This window comes from Bidens hawaiensis, unplaced genomic scaffold (genome assembly GCF_021521415.1).
Source record: "Bidens hawaiensis isolate Kalapana, Puna unplaced genomic scaffold, B.hawaiensis_p1.1 tig00017009_1, whole genome shotgun sequence".
Taxonomy (NCBI): Eukaryota; Viridiplantae; Streptophyta; class Magnoliopsida; order Asterales; family Asteraceae; genus Bidens; species Bidens hawaiensis.
Window position 1 is genome coordinate 111,235 of NW_027492574.1, and position 20,501 is coordinate 131,735.

A 20,501-nucleotide genomic window follows, 5' to 3' on the forward strand; every position below is an offset into this window, starting at 1 on the left:
ATAATGTGATTAGATGAGATGATCATACCATTTGGGGTATTTATAGCCGAAGGTAGGTTTCCAAGGAGGTGTGGCCGGCTGAATAGTATTCCTGTTATACCAACTGTGGCCTACGCACGTGCCCTGCTGGTAGTTGGTGGGTAGGCAGCGGCTGATAGTGACCAGGCCTGCTGTGTACTATTCCTTTTCCACCAACTGCCGGCTATGCACGTGGTATGACAGGAGTTGGTGAGTAGGCAGCGGCTAATAGTGACATACAGTACAAGAGCATGCTGCTCGCCATACTGTTGTCAATAAGCTGTCGTATCTTTAGTCAGATCTTTTGCCCATACCTCGTCAGGTACAGTACAAAAGATCTTCCCGTATCGTACGGACTGGCTTTTGGGCGGGAGTATTCCCCCTCCCGCCTTTGTGCGGGATTGTTCCCGGCTTTGCTCATTCCTTCAGGTGACACTGAGTGATTGAGAGCTAAGTGCCTTGTGCGTGTAGCCTTGCTGCGCGGGTGGCCTTCCCTGATGGCTTGTATCCGCAGCTGCGGGAACAGGCAGAGTACTTCACCATTGGGAGGCATTTCCTGCGGGAACAGCTTGCGTACTGCGCGTAAGGACGTCACGTCTCTGAGCATGGTTGGTCCTGCGGATCCAGTTGGTTTCTGCGCAGACGTCCCTCTTCAAGGTGAGTCTTGCGGGTCCAACTGGGCTCTGCTGGGACCTACCTCTTCAAGTCCCCCCAGTCCAATGTTCTTATGAATGTTTAATAAAGTGAGGTGAACTTTTGGACTTAAGCAAAGGGTTTTGAAAAGGGTTTAATTTTAAGGTTTTCCATATGGATTCTTCCCGCGGAAGTCCTTGTCACTTGCAGAAATTCCCGACTTTCCTGCTTGATCTTTGGGTATGATGCGGGTAGGTCAGTAACCTCCTCGCAAGTCAGGAGCGTTGAGTCCTACTTGTGTGGATTCTCCATGAGGTTTTGATAGTTTTGAACATAGTGATCAATTATGTTAAAACCACCAATTCCATCCTGGAGCTTCAAACAATGTAGTTCTCGACGTTCCCGCTATGCGGGGATGTTATTCCCGTTTCCGCAAGCATTGCCCAGAAGATCCTTCTTGGTTTCAATTCCCTGCGGAGCGCTAGGTATGTGAAGGGTTTTGCCTTAACACTGTACCCGCGCTCGTCTTACGGTTACTTTACTTCCAAGGTATTCCTGGCGTCCATTCCCTGCGGGTGCTAGGTATGTGAAGGGTTTTGCCTTAACACTGTACCCGCACCCGTTTTATAGTTACTTGGTTGCCGAGGTATTCTTGGCTTCAATTCCCTGCGGGTGCTAGGTATGTGAAGGGTTTTGCCTTAACACTGTACCCGCATCCGTCTTATGGTTACTTGGTTGCCAAGGTATTCTTGGCTTCAATTCCCTGCGGGTGCTAGGTATGTGAAGGGTTTTGCCTTAACACTGTACCCGCATCCGTCTTATGGTTACTTGGTTGCCAAGGTAAGGGGTATTTTCCCGCTTACTTTTGAATCTTTTTGAATTTTGAAATTCGAAGAGTTGGTGAGAGGATAAGAACAGTCCAAACCTCTGAAACGTCGTGCGACGGTTTCTTCTGACTGTGTCAGGACGTGCAGGAAGTTATGGTGACGTGACAGTACCTGGTCATTCCAGACGCTTTTTCAGGCGCGTGGGCGCGATTTTTCGGGCGCGTGGCCGCGAAATTAATGGTACGCGTCCTTTCAACGGCTGTTGCCAGCTTGCTTTTTGTCACGTGTCATAGTTTCATTGCACCTTCGATTTCTCTCTCTTCCGCATTAAATGCATCGCATTAATTGCGATTAGTATAAAAAGGGGGAGAGGGTTCTTTGTAATCCACACTTTCAGTCTTCTCTTCATCTTCAAAACGATTTCCGGCGAATACTCACCTTTTCAGGCAAGCATTCTCTTGAAATCGTTTTCTTCTTTCATCTGCAAGATGTCTTCTCGTGATCTCGAATCTACAGCCCAGGAGGCTGGGGTGTTCGCCGATGACAAGAGTACTGCTAGCGAGTGCCAGTGTGCTCTGCCTGTCGATCTGTATCAGTACATCGTCAGGAAGTTCATGCTCGAGTCTCTCGAGCCTGAGTTTCCTGAACCCCATCAGACGGTGTATGATGCCCCCAGAGGCAAGATCGGGGTATATGCTGCATTCTTTATTTATGGGAATCTTAGGTTCCCATTGACAAAGTTTGTGTACCGTGTCCTGGAGAGGCACGGTGTGCACCTGACCGAGGTGCACCCGATGGCGATCGCCAAGGTTCGCCATTTCGAGTGGGTGTGCCGGATTCTGGGCATTGAGCCCTATGTCGACCGCCTGATGACCTTCTACTCTTGGAGGTGCATCCAGGGGTGGTATACGTTGATAACCCGGATTAAGGGTTTGAAGATTAGCGCAACCGAGCGCAGTCTTCGCTCATGGAAGCGTGAGCTCTTTTTCATCTCCGCTCGCGCCATCCCCCTTGCCATGAAGTTCAAGAATGGGCAAGCACTTCCCAGCCTTCACGCCTCCAACTACCAGGAGGCGGAATGGTTCTCGAAGATATCCCGAGTCCAATCTCCGGTTTACCGGTTTGCGGAGTCCGGGATGGTAATGCTCGGGATGAGCCGGGTGTGGAAGGATGCGGATGCGCGAAAGATCCCAATCGTCCTTGAATACGGTTCGAACTCTGTTCCTTACGGTATGCTCTGTTCCTTTTTGTTGATTTAGAATCTCTTCTAACTGCTTTTCTTTTATTTCAGAGGGGAACGACTTGCAGTCGCTCCTGTATCCGCGGGAGGCTGACAGTCCCGCTCGGATGGGTACTCGCGCTCTAGACGAGAACGAGTTGCCCGTCCTAGAACAAACGGGGAGGTCTACCCGCTAGGCCACGAGATCCTGAGCGCCAGGCGGCCAGGTAAGGCGCTATTCAACCCTCGACCCCTCAATGTTGAAACCTCTGCTGGAATTCCTCTAATCTTATGTTCTGATGAGGAATCCGCAGATGGTCCTCCGTTGGTGCGGAAGAAGAAGGCTGCCGGCGGGAAGGGGAAGGAGAAGGTGGCCTCCACTGCCGATCCGGTGCCTCGGTCTGACTCAGAGGCCGAGAGCGAGGAGGTGGCGGGGAACCCGGGTGGTGATAGGACCACTGCTCCGGAGGCTGCGACTGTCACCTCCGGGGAGCCCCAGATGACGACGGTGAGCGGCGTGAAGAGGCCGGCTCCATCGGGTTCATCCCCGCCTGTTCGCACTTTCAGGCTCAAGAAAACCCGTAAGTACAAACTTTGTTTTATCTTTAACTTCATAGCTTTCCATCATTAACACTTGTCTTCTTTGTGCAGGCGTGGATGTTGACGCATTCCAGGGTGGAGCGCAGAGGAGTACCTCTCCGCCCATGACGGTAGGCTTGGTCAGCCTACCTGAGGCGACGACCCAGGCGGCTGCGCCTGCGCCTGCTTCCGCTGGTTCAGTTGCTCACTCCGTTGAGCCGACTGTTCCAGCTGTGATGACATCACCGCCGGCTGTCAGTGCCATTTTTACCGCATCTTTCATTGAGCCGGCGGTTACTTTTGCTGCGGATTCCGCAGCGGCGACCGCGGCGGCTGTTACCATGCCTCCTCCGTCATCGGCAACGACGGCCGATCCTTCAGGTATGCATGGGGCTTATCGCCAACCTCTGCTTCCTTCCCATCTGCCTGACCTCTTGGATGGATTTCCCTTGGGTTCAAATGATGGGTTCGGCGGCTATCGGCCTGTTGTTGACCCTACAGGTGCGTAGGGTTCTTTTGGCCCTTTCCATATTTTTATCATCTTTTCCTAACTGCTTTATGTTTTTTGCAGTGTCGGATTCCAATGAAGTGTATGTTCCATGATGGAACATCCGCCGAGGAACAACCCTTCGCACGCCTGTGGAGTGCGTGGACTGGGCTCGTCACGCAGCTCCCAGCGGTGCGTTGGGGGAAGCCATGGCTAGCTACCAGGAGGGTAGGCTAACCAATAAGCTTCGGGTTCTCCTGGCCCGGATGCAGCCTCGCGTCGAGCTGCTTTGTCGTGAAAACGACAAGTTAAAAGCAGCTCGCATCTAAGAAGTAGCTCAGGCGCGGGCTGTCCGGGAGGAGAATAGGAGGCTCTCCGCGGCTGCTGCGGAGAAGGAGAAGGCGTTCAAGGCCCTTGAAGTTGAGGTTCAGGCCCGTCTCGAGGCCCGTTCCAAGGCTGCCCAAGCTGTTAATGAACAGCTTCGGCTGGCTAAGGAAACTGCTAGGAACGCAACTGAAAGGGCCACCAAGGCTGAAGCTGTTGCTGAGCCTCTACGCGTGGAGAATGAAGAGCTTAAAGCCAAATTAGAGGCTCTCCAGCAGGCTCATGATGCCTTGGCGATGGAAGACGCCAAAAAGCTCCAAGAGATCTTGGACCAGAGGGGGGTGCTTGACCACACTGAGCGGAAGCTAAAGGGCGTCGAAGAGGCTGCGGCTAAAGAAGTGTTGCTTGCCAACCTTAACAAAAGTGAAGCCGAACGCGCCCGTAACGAAGCTCAAGCTGCCCTCCAAGAAGCTCTGGTTGCCAAGGAATGGCTTCTTCGAGAAGCGTTGTCTCAGGTAAGCTTTTCATGTCTTTACGCTTTTCTTTGTAAATAGAAAAGGTTCTGATACTTGTATTTTCTTTTTTGTAGGTTGTGCATCGAGTCTTCACGGAGACGTCTTATGACGATGCTATGAGCGCAGCCCTCAACGCTTCTCATGAGGATGGGGAAAAGGCCGGTTTCCTGCTTGGTATAGGGTTCGTTGAGAAAGGCATCCCGCTTTCCAACTTCCCTTTATTTGATGTAGATACTGAAGCTGTATACGACCAAGCAGTGAATCAGTATGCCACCTTCCCGCATCCGGTGGTGGAGAAGGTAAACGAAGTTGCTGCTGCTGATGATGGGCTAGCTATCCTTAAAGCTTTCCTTGAACTGCCACGCTCTACTGATGGTGCTGGTCCAAGTGGAAGTGGCCCTGAAGCTTGATCCTGAATATCCCTTCCCACTGCTAGGATAGATTTAGCTTGTATAGATTTATTTTCTTGTAGGCGTGTAGTTACCCGGCCATTCTTGTAATGAATATTATGAAATATAAATCTTTGTGCGGTTAAGACCGCTATTTTCACTGGATTCCTTGCTTTATAAACGTTATATGACTTGCATACTTTAGTTTAAATTAGCAATTTTCCAAGTGTTTAGAATAAGTTAACCTTTGAACGTGTTAGATAATAGGTTGAAGTTTTGCTTCCTCTTTCGTGATTGTGCGGGTAGGACCGTCATTTGCACTTAGTAGGATGGCTAAACTTTACCTACATCTGACCTGCGTGGAGGTTTTCCTCATCTTTTTTGAAATTTCTAAGTGTTTAGGATAAGTTAACCTTTGAACGTGGTAGATAATAGGTTGAAGTTTTGCTTCCTCTTTCGTGATTGTGCGGGTAGGACCGTCACTTGCACTTAGTAAGATGGCTAAACTTTACCTATATCTGACCTGCGTGTAGGTTTTCCTCATCCTTTTGTTAGAAATTCTCTGTTTTGAATAAGTTAACCGTTCGACGCGCGGTTGTCAATAGGTTTGGTTTCCTCTCATGATTTGTGCGGTTAGGACCGGCACTTTCATTTAGTTGACCAAAGTTTACATATGACTGACCTGCGTGAAGGTTTGTCGTTTTTTGGGTTTATGCGGGTTTTGCCGCCTTCCCCACGCAACGACTTTCACACATGTATGCGGTGAAAACCGGCATCAGTGTTGAATAAATTAACCGTTCGACGCGCGGTTGTTAATAGGTTAGTGTTCAGTTTCCTTTATCATGATTCATGCGGATAGACCGGCACTTTCATTTAGTGGGATGACTGAACTTTACCCTTTAACTGACCTGCGTGAAGGTTTGCCGTTTTTTGGGTTTATGCGGGTTTTGCCGCCTTCCCCACGCAACGACTTTCACACTTATGTATGCGGTGAAAACCGGCATCAGTGTTGAAAGTTCATAAAAGTATAAATGTAAAATCATCAGCGTCGATGTTCTAAGGAGAATCATTTCCATTAGAAGTGGCTCTGGGCCTTTTCTTTACAAATTTGGAATTGATCTACATGCAAACTGTGTAATTGAGCTCCCTTCCATGTTGTTGGGATGGGAGTGCCATCGAGCCGATATGCACCTGGTTCGGGATCTCGTTCTTTACGCAGCATGTAGTCTCCAACATTGAAGCTGCAATTTTATTCGTGTTTTCCCCAAATGGGGTTCTACACGCATCAGCCTGCTCAGCGTTCATCGCGCCACGAGGTGCGCGAGCGTCCCATCTCTGACAAATGCTTCGACCATGTCCTTCACGTCTATGCATTCTTCAGTGTTGTGGCCTTTTGTCTTGTGATAGTCACAGTATTTGCTCCGATCAGCATTGTGACGATGTCGGATTATTGGAGCCTTTGGCCATGGGAGCTCCTCAGTGGCGAATATCTCGGTGACGCTTTTGGTGAGTGGCGTCCATCTTGAGTTCTGGTTTGACTGTACGTTATCCCTTCCGCCTAACCGATGTTGCAAGCCGGATGAGGTGTCAAAGCTTACCCTTGACTGCCAAATTCCTAGCTTCCGCTTTTTGTTTAATCGGGCGGTAAGGACGTTGTCTTCTTTTGTTTTCTGGGTGTAGAGGTTTGTGCTCTGTGGGAGATCTCTACCCAGTTGCTTCTCCGTTTCCGCAAAGCGTTTTGCTGCTGTCATGATGGCATCCCATGTGGATGGCATGCCATCTTTACCCGTTAAGGTGCGGATGAGCTCTGGGTCGTTCGCGCCCTGGATGAAAGCAGCGCGAACAAGATCTTCGCTGATATTACCCAGACTTAGCTTCTTTGAGTTGAAGCGAGTGATGAAGTTTGGCAAAGATTCATCTTCCTCTCGAATGCATTTGAGGATTGTCCATTGCTCTTCGGTATACTTTCTTTGTTGGCTGAAGTGTTGGCTAAACTTCTGTTGGAAGTCTGCCCAGTCGTAGATGTGGTTGACCGGTAGACGATCGAACCACGCTCTAGCTGCCCCAACAAGCGTCATTTGGAACATGTAACACCACGTAGGTTCCGTCCAACTACTGACGGTTGCCCCCGCTATGAACCTGTTCAAATGATCGTCCGGATCAGATATGCCATCGTAAGTGCCGATGTTAGACATCTGTTTGGCACTTTTCGGGACGATTGCTTCCGCAATGTCCCTTGCAAATTTGGACGTTCCCGCCTTTGCAGCATTTGGTGTAAATGCTTTCGAGAAGTCACGTGGACTTCCACCTGTGTTTTTTGGTTTGAAGGCTTCTCCAAAACGCCTTATCGGTTGGGAGTCCGTTTCCTTACGCTTCCCTTATGCCCTATGGCGAGGGTTCGCGTCGGTATCGGATTCCTCCGAATCATCGTCCAAGTATTCTTCGAATTCGTCAGCCTGTTGGACGGAACGCAAGCGTTCGTCCAACTCAGCTTGGAATTCCTTCTGACGTGCCTCCGCCCATGCCTTAACTTCATCGAGTGTTTGGCGGGGGAGCCTTGTTCGTTTCTCTAACTGGGTATCGGTGAATCCCAGTGAGCGATTATTTACTGCACTTGCCCCAGCTTGGGTAACTGGGGTAGTGTTCGTAAAATTTACTTCACTTGCCCCGGCTTGGGTAACCGGGGTAGTGTTTGTAAAGACTGTGTAGCCGGTATTCCCCCCAGTAGCTGGGGTTGTGGTTACCGGAGTTTCTTTAACCATCTTTCCAGAAGTTTGAAAAACTGAAAAGAAATGAAGTTCTAGCTTTTATGCACGGATGGCGCCAATGAAGAAACACTAACCGGACCCCGGGCAGATTACGGGTAACCTGGGGGTTATATAGATGTTTCCCACGAGGGGTTAGACCCGGCAAAGATGGTTCTTCTGATAACCTGCAAAACAGACACCGTGAGCTCGTCACTGAGAAGGGGGGGTTCCTCCTTGTGACCACCCTCCGGCGTGAGAATCAGACTAGATTGCTCTTTAAATATAAATGTATATTAAGAGATTGCTAGAGCAGATATCAGGTATAATATGATGATAATGTGATTAGATGAGATGATCATACCATTTGGGGTATTTATAGCCGAAGGTAGGTTTCCAAGGAGGTGTGGCCGGCTGAATAGTATTCCTGTTATACCAACTGTGGCCTACGCACGTGCCCTGCTGGTAGTTGGTGGGTAGGCAGCGGCTGATAGTGACCAGGCCTGCTGTGTACTATTCCTTTTCCACCAACTGCCGGCTATGCACGTGGTATGACAGGAGTTGGTGAGTAGGCAGCGACTAATAGTGACATACAGTACAAGAGCATGCTGCTCGCCATACTGTTGTCAATAAGCTGTCGTATCTTTAGTCAGATCTTTTGCCCATACCTCGTCAGGTACAGTACAAAAGATCTTCCCGTATCGTACGGACTGGCTTTTGGGCGGGAGTATTCCCCCTCCCGCCTTTGTGCGGGATTGTTCTCGGCTTTGCTCATTCCTTCAGGTGACACTGAGTGATTGAGAGCTAAGTGCCTTGTGCGTGTAGCCTTGCTGCGCGGGTGGCCTTCCCTGATGGCTTGTATCCGCAGCTGCGGGAACAGGCAGAGTATTTCACCATTGGGAGGCATTTCCTGCGGGAACAGCTTGCGTACTGCGCGTAAGGACGTCACGTCTCTGAGCATGGTTGGTCCTGCGGATCCAGTTGGTTTCTGCGCAGACGTCCCTCTTCAAGGTGAGTCTTGCGGGTCAAACTGGGCTCTGCTGGGACCTACCTCTTCAAATACGTCCATGTTAACAAATAGTAATCGAAAGGACGGGTTGTTGTGTTTCACATCAAATTATTGGACTTTTTAGTGGAATGTTTAACCATATCAACCATTATTATATATAAATACAAAAGATTTAATAACAACATTAAAAGACAGGCCATGGCCAAACTGCCATCAAACTCGATCGTACATATATTATCTTAATTATGGCACAATTTGCCCATCATTTCATGGGTACAATTATATAAAGAGTTAGATACAGAATAATATTAATGTAACTAAATAAATAAATTAAAGAAAACTTAAATAATTTTAATTAACAATTAATCAAGCTTTTTTGGTGGCAATTTTGTCTGCCACTATACTCAAAATAATCCGCTTACAAACAAAACACACGACTTTAAATAAGAAAAGGACGAAACATAATGCTTGCCATGAGCCCCATGTTTGATTTTCTAGTTTCTTCATTGCATTGAAATGTAATTTTATATTATTATATATATAAATGCACCTTCAGTTGAGAAGAAAATCATTTTTTGTAAAGAAACACAAATGATATAAGCATGCATGATTCACATAACGTTAGAGGAGAAAGAGGTGGTTATTTAGTTACATATAATCATCTTATTACTGGTCATGATTTAAAGTAAACAGTCAGGCCCGTCTCAACATCCTCGGAGGTCTAAAACTAACTAAAATGTTGAGGCCTTTTTATTTTCTTTTCTTTATTCGTATAGCGCTAGAGAATATACAAGAATTATAGAATATGGATGATATGCCGTGATAATGGATATGAAGCAATCATCCTTAGCTTGTGACTCATCATTGAGTTACTAATTCTAAAAGAAATATACTTTCAAAATCCCATAATACATAACTCTTATTTAAGATGGATGCCCTATAAATCTGGAGGCCTAAAGCCATTGCCTCATTTAGCTTACCCACGAGACGGCCCTGTAAACAGTTGATACTAATATGAGTAGCGTTTATATGGTTATTGTAGCTTTCCACTTAAAAATCCCTTTATATTATATATATAAATGGGTGTATTCAGTACATACATAGTTAGTTTTGAGTAGAGAACTATATAAACAGTTAGTCTATGTTTTATACGGTATATGGTCTAGGTAACACCACTAGTGTTAATAAGGTGATATCGATGGCCTCACTAAAACACCACGCCCCTATCCCCAGACCACTGGTGGTGGGGTTTCAATGAGCAAGCTCACGGAAGCCATTAAGCACCACTCCTAATCACAATTTTTTTCCTTTCCTTTTTTGATTTCTTTTTTTTTTCTTTTTCTTTTTTTTTTTACTCATGAAGTTTTATATAATTTACTATAAAACGATTACAATAAAGTGGCAGGCAAACGGGCAAAAAGTTGCGCCGCAACCCCCTTTTGAACAGCAAAGCCAATCCTGCTAAAAACGAAGTTTTGGGACCTAGAAGCTGAAGAGGTTCCGTGTACGACGCGCTGAACCCTACTCAAAAATTTCACAGCCTCTGGAACCAGAAAACCAAATGTATCAAAGGCAAATGGTAGAAAGACATGTTGATTATCTAAACAAGCTTTCTCGTGTTTAACAACTTTGCCCGATTCAGCCTTCAACGCAGCCTGACCCACAACAAACCCACGGTCCCTGAGCCCAACAAGAGGAGACACTCCTGTAAGATCCACACAGGCGTGTTTCCCCCCTGCCCACCCGAACACAAGAATATCAGCTGGTCGTAAAGTAGACCTCCCTTCAATAGGATCCGTGAGAAAGTTAACAGGGGCCTCCTTTTTAGCAGAATTTTCTTTTGAATTTCAATAATATAAATAAATAAAATGGTGTATAATAAATTATTAACACATATAGGTTAAATGGTAGAGTCAAATGGTGGAGGAAAATCTTAAGTAGAGTTGATATGACAAATGGTCCAGAGTAGTCAAGAGTAAAGTATAACACATAACCTTATATTATGGATGCATGATAATCATAAATATAACTTAACATAGAAAATAAGATGCTTATACGGTACAACGTCATCTTATATCTTATAGTTAAAATAATATTTTACAAACACATACATACAAGGCCAACTTTAAGAGATGGCCGGGTGGTTGATGGACCCCGACTGAACACCCCACTAGGCCCTGAAGTTCTTTTTAAAGTATTATATATATTTTTATGAAAAATAATATCTATATTTAATATTCAAACTTAATTACACAACAACTAGCTTGGTTTAGTGAAGGGTTATGATTTTCAAACAAAAAATTGTGGGTTATAGTCTCACTTGAGACATTTTAACCCTATTTTTATATAAAATGTTTTTTACACAACCCAAATTATAATAAAGTATGCTTATTTAAAAATCAAATGGTTTAAACCCATCAAAATACCCATAAAAAATTTCGCCTTCGACCCAAAAGTTTTTAACAATTCTCGAAGACGACCATGCGTACCTATCGAGTTATGTTACCTTAATTTGCTTTGTATGAACTCATGTATTTGTAATGCTACATCCATAAATTTATTTACAAACTTCATACATATATATATATATATATATATATATCACTTAATAAGTTTTTTTTAATCAGATTTTGTGTCTAGTTTTAATCAACTTATCAATCATAAAATTATCTTTTGAGCATAACAAAAAATAAACAATAAGCGTTTATTTTATTTATATATATCTACTAACATATTAAGAAACAACAACTTTTTAGAATTTATTTCCTAAAAAGTTAACCAAGACAAAACTAGACGCCATTAGCGACCCGACAAAGATTTGCATGAAACCACAATCTTTATGTAAAGTCCAACTGCACATGAGACACCCAGTTACTACGCCTTCATATTCTATTCCCTCTTCACACTTGTTTCTTTTACCCATTACTTTTTTTTCTTTTAATAATTTCAAAAGGTGATCAACCATTTTTAAAACGAAAACCTTTTTATATTTAAACTACCACACTCTTCAAATTTGAGAGTCTTAGTGGTCATACTTTGGTCAGACTATGTTGTCTTAGCCGGACTCACGTTGGCTTTAGAGTTTTGCTTGGGCGTTCCCCTGGGAAACCATACCGCCGGGTGCCACTTGACAGTCGTTGTGCCGCCACAAGAGCAGAATTCTCTGACGTAACACACGGTGGGACGAAAACCCGGGTGGGCTCGAAATCCAAACTTATAATCTTGTACAATGCCTAGCTCAAATCCTTCATTGTCAATATCCACTCAATATGACACAAATAAGGATCGAACTTGAGTCTCCACTTGAAAACCCAAATCTTCCTACCACCAGGTCACAGGAAATCGATCATACAATGTATTAATAGTAACATCGGTCATTATAAAACATAAATAAGAAACAGGAAACACTTGATTTTTATATCAAAAGTTTTTATTTTAAGGTAAGTAATAAAACGATGGTTAGTTGTGTTTGTTTAATACAAGTTAGCATTCCATGTATAAGCAGATGCTCGATACTAAACGATGAACGCTGGCATGTAAATATAGAATATGTGTTTTCTCCGTTGAAGGTGTACGTTCAAATGTTAGCGTTGGTTAGGTGGATTTAAGATTAGAATATTAATTGTAAAAAAAATGGTTATACTTCGATCGTGGGCGTAATCTGAATATTTATTTGTTCTTCAATTCATTTCTAAACTGGTTTTGAACATTTATTTGAGTCACAAGTTTTTCAAACTATATTAGCATATCATCTAAAATTTTTTAAAAAGTTAATGATGCAATAGTAAATACAAGCTTTGAAATTCTTTGTTTTTTTATATCTTTGTACATTACACATTAGTTGTGATAATTATTAATTAGTACTAATATATATAAAAATATATAATATATAATGATAAAAGGACATATAGGCCTAATTTTTCATTACAAAATCAAAGCTTAGATATGTGGGGTTCCTCCACCAACTAATTATATACATCGATCCCTAGAAAAAAGATGGTTTAAGTATAAAGCTAAAATTTCATCTTTTCCATATCATCAATAATTGTTTTATACAACCAATTAATTCTTCAACTCTCAAGCATAAATAAAAACCAAAATTTCCATAAAATGGAAATGTAACTTTTCTTGTAGTTTGCTGGGAAACAAATATATTATTATATAGAAATTAAAGAAGTTTTGTATAATATATCAACATAATGGAGCTCTTTGAGGAACACCCTTCCTTTTATGAGCTACACTCTTTTTAACCTTTAAACTCGAAGTTAACCATGAGTTTCGTTGAATATTTTCTTCAACCGAGTCAAGCGATGAAGAGAATGATGATTCATTTTCGATCGCAAGTCCTTCAAAATCATAATTTTCTTTACAAAAAGAATATGGCACCATTTTGTTACATTCTTGTTTTTTAAAGTCTTCGACAACCACCATCGATACCTGAAACATTTGATATTGTAACTTATAAACAACTTAAACATAAATAAAAATACTTTTTATATTTAAAATAGGGATATACAGATACGCACCTTGCAAGCAATAGAACAAAAGCGATTCGGATAATCTTGAATATGCTTTCCACAAGCTCCACAATATGCTCCATAAATTTTTGATTTTGATAGTTTCGAGTCTTTATTATGTTGAGGTCGAGGATTCAAATGCACCGCTTTTTCACCATTAATTTTGTACGTCTATGTATGAGTTAAAGATTGATTAAGTCTAATTCAATTATTAAGTACTTTAACAATTTCAATTTCAAGATTTTATATTAAGTCAAGCTAGTTATGAAAAAAGAAAGATGCTTACAATTGCATAATTGCATGAGCTAAGATAAGCCATCTAATTGAAATAGAACTAGTATGATCAATTAATTATCCATTTTGTTCCACGTGATTTAAAGTTTTAAACCCTCATCACTTTAAAAATGAATAACTTTATTCAACTCATTGTACTATTAATCTTAACAAATTCCAATTTCTTGTAACTTAACATATTAAATCATAACTAAAACCAACCGATCAACAATGTAACTACATTTAATCAATTTAAAAAAGAAAAATCAAATAAAGAGAAATTAACTTAATTCATCAACCTAAGATTGAGACAACTAATAGCATTAATCTTAAATGGATCAAGAAATCCAACCGAGTATTAAGCAATTCAGTTTCATCAAGTATTCAATACCCATGTTCATATTCATGATCATCATAAATCAACTTTAATATCATAAAAACAAAATTATAATAATAATAATAATAATAATAATAATATACAAATTCAATGAGAAAGCTAGAGAGACATACTTGAATACTGGAGCAATCAAGATGTTTCTGAATATCTTGAAGACGAACAACATCATGATAAACATATCGGCAAATTTGTAGACGATGGTGGTGGTGGCAGCACGACGGTTTAAAACTTGCAACACAATGTTTGCATAAACAAAGATTACAATCAATACAAAACACATTCTTTTCATTCTTTCTCATGTTCCAATGATCAACACAAGCCCCAAAAAATTTGCTTTCCAAAAGATTTAAGATCCATTTACAATCTTCAACTTTGCTCTTTAACTTTAGCTCTTGAATGATCATCATACCCAATATAATAAAATGTTACAAATATTCAAAAGTTAAAACAACTTGAAGCATGTATATGATGAAATGAAACAAAAATGTGTGTTTTATGAGGGAAAAAGGAGACGAGAGAGTGGAGACATTTAGCTTTTAAAGGATGGGTTTTAATCAAGGAAATAGACAAAAAGAAAATGAGAAAATTATACTTATATGTTAAAAAATTAATAATATTGTTAAAAATTAATTCGGGTCATCCATATTTTGGTAATGAATCATTGCTTTATTAATTATAGCTATCCGGTCAAAGTTCTTTTCATCATACATTTTCACTTTAGAAAAATTATTTTCATGTTGTATACCTTATAAATTATTGAAAAGTTAAAAAGATGTTTGAGATTACTTAATGTGTGAGTGAAAAAGTTTCGTAAGTCACAAGGTTGTAACTTATAACTTATGTATAAGTCATAAAGAAGTAAAAATAAGAAAGGAATCCCAAACACCCCCTTTAATAGTTGTATATATTGTAGAAAATATTATAAATGATTTTTCTAACTATCAAAACACATTATTAAAGTGACCAAATATCAACCGTTAAGATATATTTAGCTCAGTGGTATCTGAGGGTGCAATAAATGTTTTCCCTTTTTAAAAGTTGATGGTTCAAATCTCATCGCAAGGAAACTAAGTAGATTTAGAAAACTAGAAATGGTTTTTCTTAACAACTAATGTTATTTTTAAATGAGACTTGAACCTACAACCTACAACGTTTTAATTAAAGGTTATACAACTTTATCGCTATACTAGTTGTCGTAAACTAGAAATGGTTCAACAGTTAACATTAACAAAAGGTGACGAAATGTTTATTGGTATGCCTAATTTTTATATTAATATAACATTTTATGGTGGTGTCAATCAATCAATTACGTCGTTATTATCTGTTTTATTTAATTATTTTGCACAAATCTTTTGAAAAGTTTATTACCATTTTTCTAACAATTTTTTTTCTCTTATTTTGAATTAATCATATTTATTTATTAATTAGTTCAACCACATGGTAAAATATTAAAATACATTTAATTAGAATTAGTAATATAATTACAACAAACTAATGCATTTATTATTGCTAATGAGCTTTTAACTCAACTTGCATGAGAAGAAAAATAAAGATTTAGACGGAAGACTAAACGATTTCACGTTAAAAGTAATCCAATTCCAACCGGCTATTCAACATCGTTTATAAGGTCGCTTTTGCTATTGGTTACCCGGGTAGCCGTTAGGGGTGTTCTTCGGGTTTGTTTTTATGGTTTCGGGTTTTTTGGATCGGGTTCTTCGGGTTTCAAAGTTTTAAATCTTGACCCGAAACCTAACCCGAATATCTCATGGGATTTTCAGGTTCGGGTTTTTTCGGGTTGGGTTAATCGGGTTTTGAGTATCATAGAAAACAAAACAAAAAACAAAAAAAAATAAAAAAAATACAATGCTAAAATTAAAACGTGTTATTCTTTGCTCGTAAGCAAATAATCAAATAATAAACCAACATAACTTGATAAAACAATCCAAAGAAGAGTAAAACTAACTCGAACAATAATCTTCTTCAATCGGGCGTAATTTGGTTGTTCGATTACGGTTGCTATTAGCAATAAACGAAAAACATAAATTCACAATAAATAGTCGATCCATACTAGTTGTTATGACAACAATCGATTAGGAACAGATTTTGATAACATTAGTGGCTAAGACCAAACCTATTATACCTAAAATTATATTTAATTTCAAAACTAAAAGTTTATTCGGGTTCCAGACTTACTTCGGTTTGGGTCCGGGTTTTTAAGGTCGGGTTAGTTCGGGTTCGGGTACATGTTTTTTCGGGTTGTTTGAGTTTCGAGTAAAAGTGACACTAGCCGTTGTTGGTCGTTTAAAATGAAATGCGTTTAGTGTTAGAAAATTTATATGTTACGGAAGGCAAAAAGGAGATGATAAAAAAAGTAAAGTGAGAGTTATTTTGGAAGATTGAACACGTGGAGACGTATGAAACCAATCAATTTTTTAAAGCCAATCAAACAAAAGATTTGGGCCGTAGATTACGCACTTTACGGCGGCGCCGTTTTGCCTCCCCAAAATAGATGAATCCATAAAAAAATGTTTTGTTTCATAAAACTTAAAAATCATTTCACTTTTTGTTTAATTAATATGTAACTTAATTTGATTAAATTATTTCAAACCTTAAACACAAAAATTAAGGATATTAATTATGTCCGGGTAGCGAGTTGTCAGGTTTCGACTGTTTGATAGGCTGAACTTTTGAACTCGAACATAATTGTTTATTTGTTTAGCATAAACACTTAAAGTTGTGTAATCTAAACACAACATGTTTAATATTATTACATTTATATAAACGTGTCAAGCTGGTAGACGAATAGTAATCAAGTCGTAAACAAGTTCATGCGGCTGGTAAGCTGTGTTTAAATGGTTGAACATGTTGATGGATCAATCTATTGTTCTTTTTAACGGCCAACAAATCCTCCAAAAGGGTTGCTTTCATCTTTCGATTTGAGAAAAACCCTCACCTAAGGCCAACACCCATGAGCACTCGCTCGAAGGGACGATAATGAGGTGAGATAAAATTTGTTAAGTTCAAGGATCTAACTAGTGAAAACCACTTACACACCTAGTCTTCAATCATCATCATGGTGTCTTTGAAATTAACTACTGGGGGGGGGGGGGGGGCATTAATCAAATCTGGATAACATGAAATACCAAGTCTCTCTTACCACTCTATCAATAGCTAATTGACGATTGATCGATCTATTTAATTACATAGGTTAGTATATCAAGATGTTCAATTAAAAGTGTTTAACATACTATATCAGCCTAACACAACCCATTAATTCAGCATGTCAATCAGAACACGGTCAATTTATTAATGAGTTAGATATAATAATACAAACTCGATAATTGTCGTCCTAACCGAAATTATGCAAATTGATTTGGAAGATTATGCACGTAATAATCATTATCCCTTGATATTTTCACTCTATAAACTTTTTACCCGATTTGGAATAGTCCACAAATACAACTTAACGTTCTTTAATTTGGATTTTATTTCAATTCTTTACATGCATTTCAAAAGTAACATTGGGACTTTTGATCCAACTTCTTTCGGTGGACATTAGTACAAATAAAATAAATAAGAAATTAATAAAGTGAATTAAAGAATATTAAGTAAATCGTTCTTTTATTTACTCTTTCTCAATTTAGGGAAAAAATTATACTATAATTTCACATTTGAGAATTGCGACGGGGAAAACTCGTTTGGTGGATTTATCGCAACTATAGTTTCGTGGACTATGGATAAAAGAGTTGCTGAATTTAAATGTATACCGGAAGGTAATGTTTTTGAGTGAAAGCAATCTATAAATAAAATAAAAATATATTGTTGATTATCGGTTCTTTTGTCGGCCTTTCAGGATGCGCATAACAATTAACATCTACACAATACGCACCATTTGGAATAATCTCCTAGTGTTGAAAGATTTGATTCATGCATTATGGATATCGATTGGTGGTTTCAATGATGTAATTGGTCTCCTAGTGTTGAAAGATTTGATTCATGCATTATGGATATCGATTTGTGATTTCAATGATGTAATTGGAATATCATGTATAACATGTAATAATATAAATAGTAAATAGTAATAATGAAAATATCATAATATAAATATCATAATAACATGTTTTATACGTTAAACAAGTAAAATAAATAAGAATTTTTTCATCATCAAGTATATGAAGCATTTGAAGTATCCATTACTAAAGGTGGTTAAAAAAACTTGTTTTGGACCCCGACCCGGTGGCTCTTGGCCGGACCCAACCTGACCCGTGGGTACAGACTGGGTTTTGGCCTTTTGTGTTTCTCCATGGAACCAGAATCGAAACCAGGAATACTCGGTCAAAACTCAACCCGACCTTACCCGAAACCCAAAGAAACCCGAAAATCCTGGTCAAATACCCGACTCGATTTTGACTTTTGTTGATCATATTTAAAAATATCTGGTTTATACACCTCTAATCCACAATAGGCATCCGATGAGCCCTTTTGTGAGCCCGAGTGGCATCCAAAGGCGTTTGTGGGCCTATGGGGAAAAAATCAATACAATAAACAAGTAAAATAAATATAAATTTTAATCAAATATATTAGAATTAGTTAATCATGTACCTATTTTCTTAAGTAATACTACAATTATTATAAGTAACTTGACATAGTTTTGGTTGAAAGGTGCATTTGTTTTAAACGTTCATAATCATAAAGTTAAAAGTTATAATCATGATGGTCAAACCTCAACTAATAAAGTAGAGCTGCCAAAGCTCGATTAAGCAAACCAAGCCCAAGTTAATTATTAATACAGTTCTAATAGGCCCAAACTTAATTACGGTTCATTTCACTTTTTCTATATGCCGGGTATATTATTTCAATAATAAGATAAGTTTTCAAGTTCATTAATGTAATTTCATCGTATATTGTTTTCATTGCTAAGTTTTAAGAATCAGACCTGACAACAGGCTTGTCGTTTTACGGGTCCACTAGACAGACCAGATGACATCATAAATAATAATATCAAAGTTAAAATCTATAAATATTTTTATCGAACATAAAACAAAATACGCGTATCTTATGGTTCATATTGGGATTTAGGATTCATAGGAATTTATTGTAGTTAGAAAATCACTGTTCCAGTTTGCTTGTTTTGGCTCTAGCTTATTGCTAATTTTCAGGTTTTAATGAAAGTTGTTGTTCAAAAAGTAAAAGACGAAGATCACCGTTTCAGTTGAGACCTTGCCCTAAATAATTTTTCGTAACTTTCGACGATCAATTATTTTACATCATAGGTGTTGGTGGATTTAGATTGCAATAACCTCTACATCTTTTCTTAACAAAGGCCTAAGATGATCCTTCGTTGTTTAATTATAACAACAATACAAAAAATAAGTAAAATTTTACACCTCTAAAGTGTATGAACACTATTAAAAGAGTGTAGCATATAACGATTTTTTTAGGTATTTATCATAAACTTGTAGTATTTTTATTGTTTGATTTAAGCTCAATAAATGAGGTTAAATCTAGTAAGATGTTATGAACCATTTAAGCCCAATCATATAGCCCATTTCACAGCCCAATCCAATGGTCCGACAAACCCTTAATGCGTGATATAAGCCGAATTAATGAAAGAAAAAAAGTTGAAAATTATGACGAATGTGTGTGTTCTTCCTCCGTATCTACTATGAGTTTCTAATTTCTCATCCCCTTCGTACAAACATTGTCTCTACAAACAAAATCAGTAGAAACTAATTCTATATCTATGTGTATTGGTGTTTAGTTGTGAAAATATAAATTCACAACAATAGAAGAAATGTATACTGAACAATTCCAAGAGATAAAATGAATCGTAGTTCATTTTATGGTCATTTATATAATTGTGTAGAGATATAATAACAAGAATGTATACAACCAAGTTTTTATTAAGTATAGAAAAATATTAACAACAAAGCTTCACACTTATAAGTATGTATAAATCTCAATAAAGTATAAACCACATATACATTCGTCTTGCAATGATTTACTATATTGTCTTTTTACTAGTTATTAGGGGAGGCTATGAGGGTGAGCAATATGGGTCAGTGGGTGTTCGATCGGGACACATGTTATTCGGGGGCATGGAAATTCTAAAAAATTCTGATATTATATATGTGTATATATATATATAGAGAATATCTGAACTTTTATAAGCTCACTATTTTAAAATACCCAAACACTTTATAGACACAAACTCATTCTAATATCATGATGTTGTTAATTATATTTATTACTATAACTCTAATCACCATTTAAAAAAAATAGTTTCACTATTTAGTTCGTCATATTTTTTATGTTCTGTCGGGGTACGTGAATTCTCAGGGCCGGCTCTGCTATTTTTATATTTGTTTTACTAGCTATTTTAGATGTGAATTTTTCAATGTAATAATAAAATATTTTAAAGATCACAAATATCCGAAAGTACATATATTAAAAACGTTAACTAGAATTTAGGGCCCGTGCTTCGTGACGGGACCGTTAAATCTAACAAAAAACCATAAGTAAAAATATTAAACCATAAACTCGCTGCAAGTAAATACGAAGTCAGTCTAT

General features: G+C 39.1%; 1 long non-coding RNA gene across 1 annotated transcript; it reads right to left on the reverse strand.

The window, feature by feature from the left end:
* Positions 1 to 12,936: 12,936 nt before the first annotated feature.
* On the reverse strand, positions 12,937 to 14,534 carry LOC143552693 (uncharacterized). Its single transcript, XR_013138696.1, has 3 exons — positions 14,045 to 14,534; positions 13,271 to 13,432; positions 12,937 to 13,181 (listed from the first exon to the last, which is right to left on the reverse strand). It is a non-coding gene; the product is annotated as an uncharacterized LOC143552693 (long non-coding RNA).
* Between the last annotated feature and the right edge of the window lie 5,967 nt (positions 14,535 to 20,501).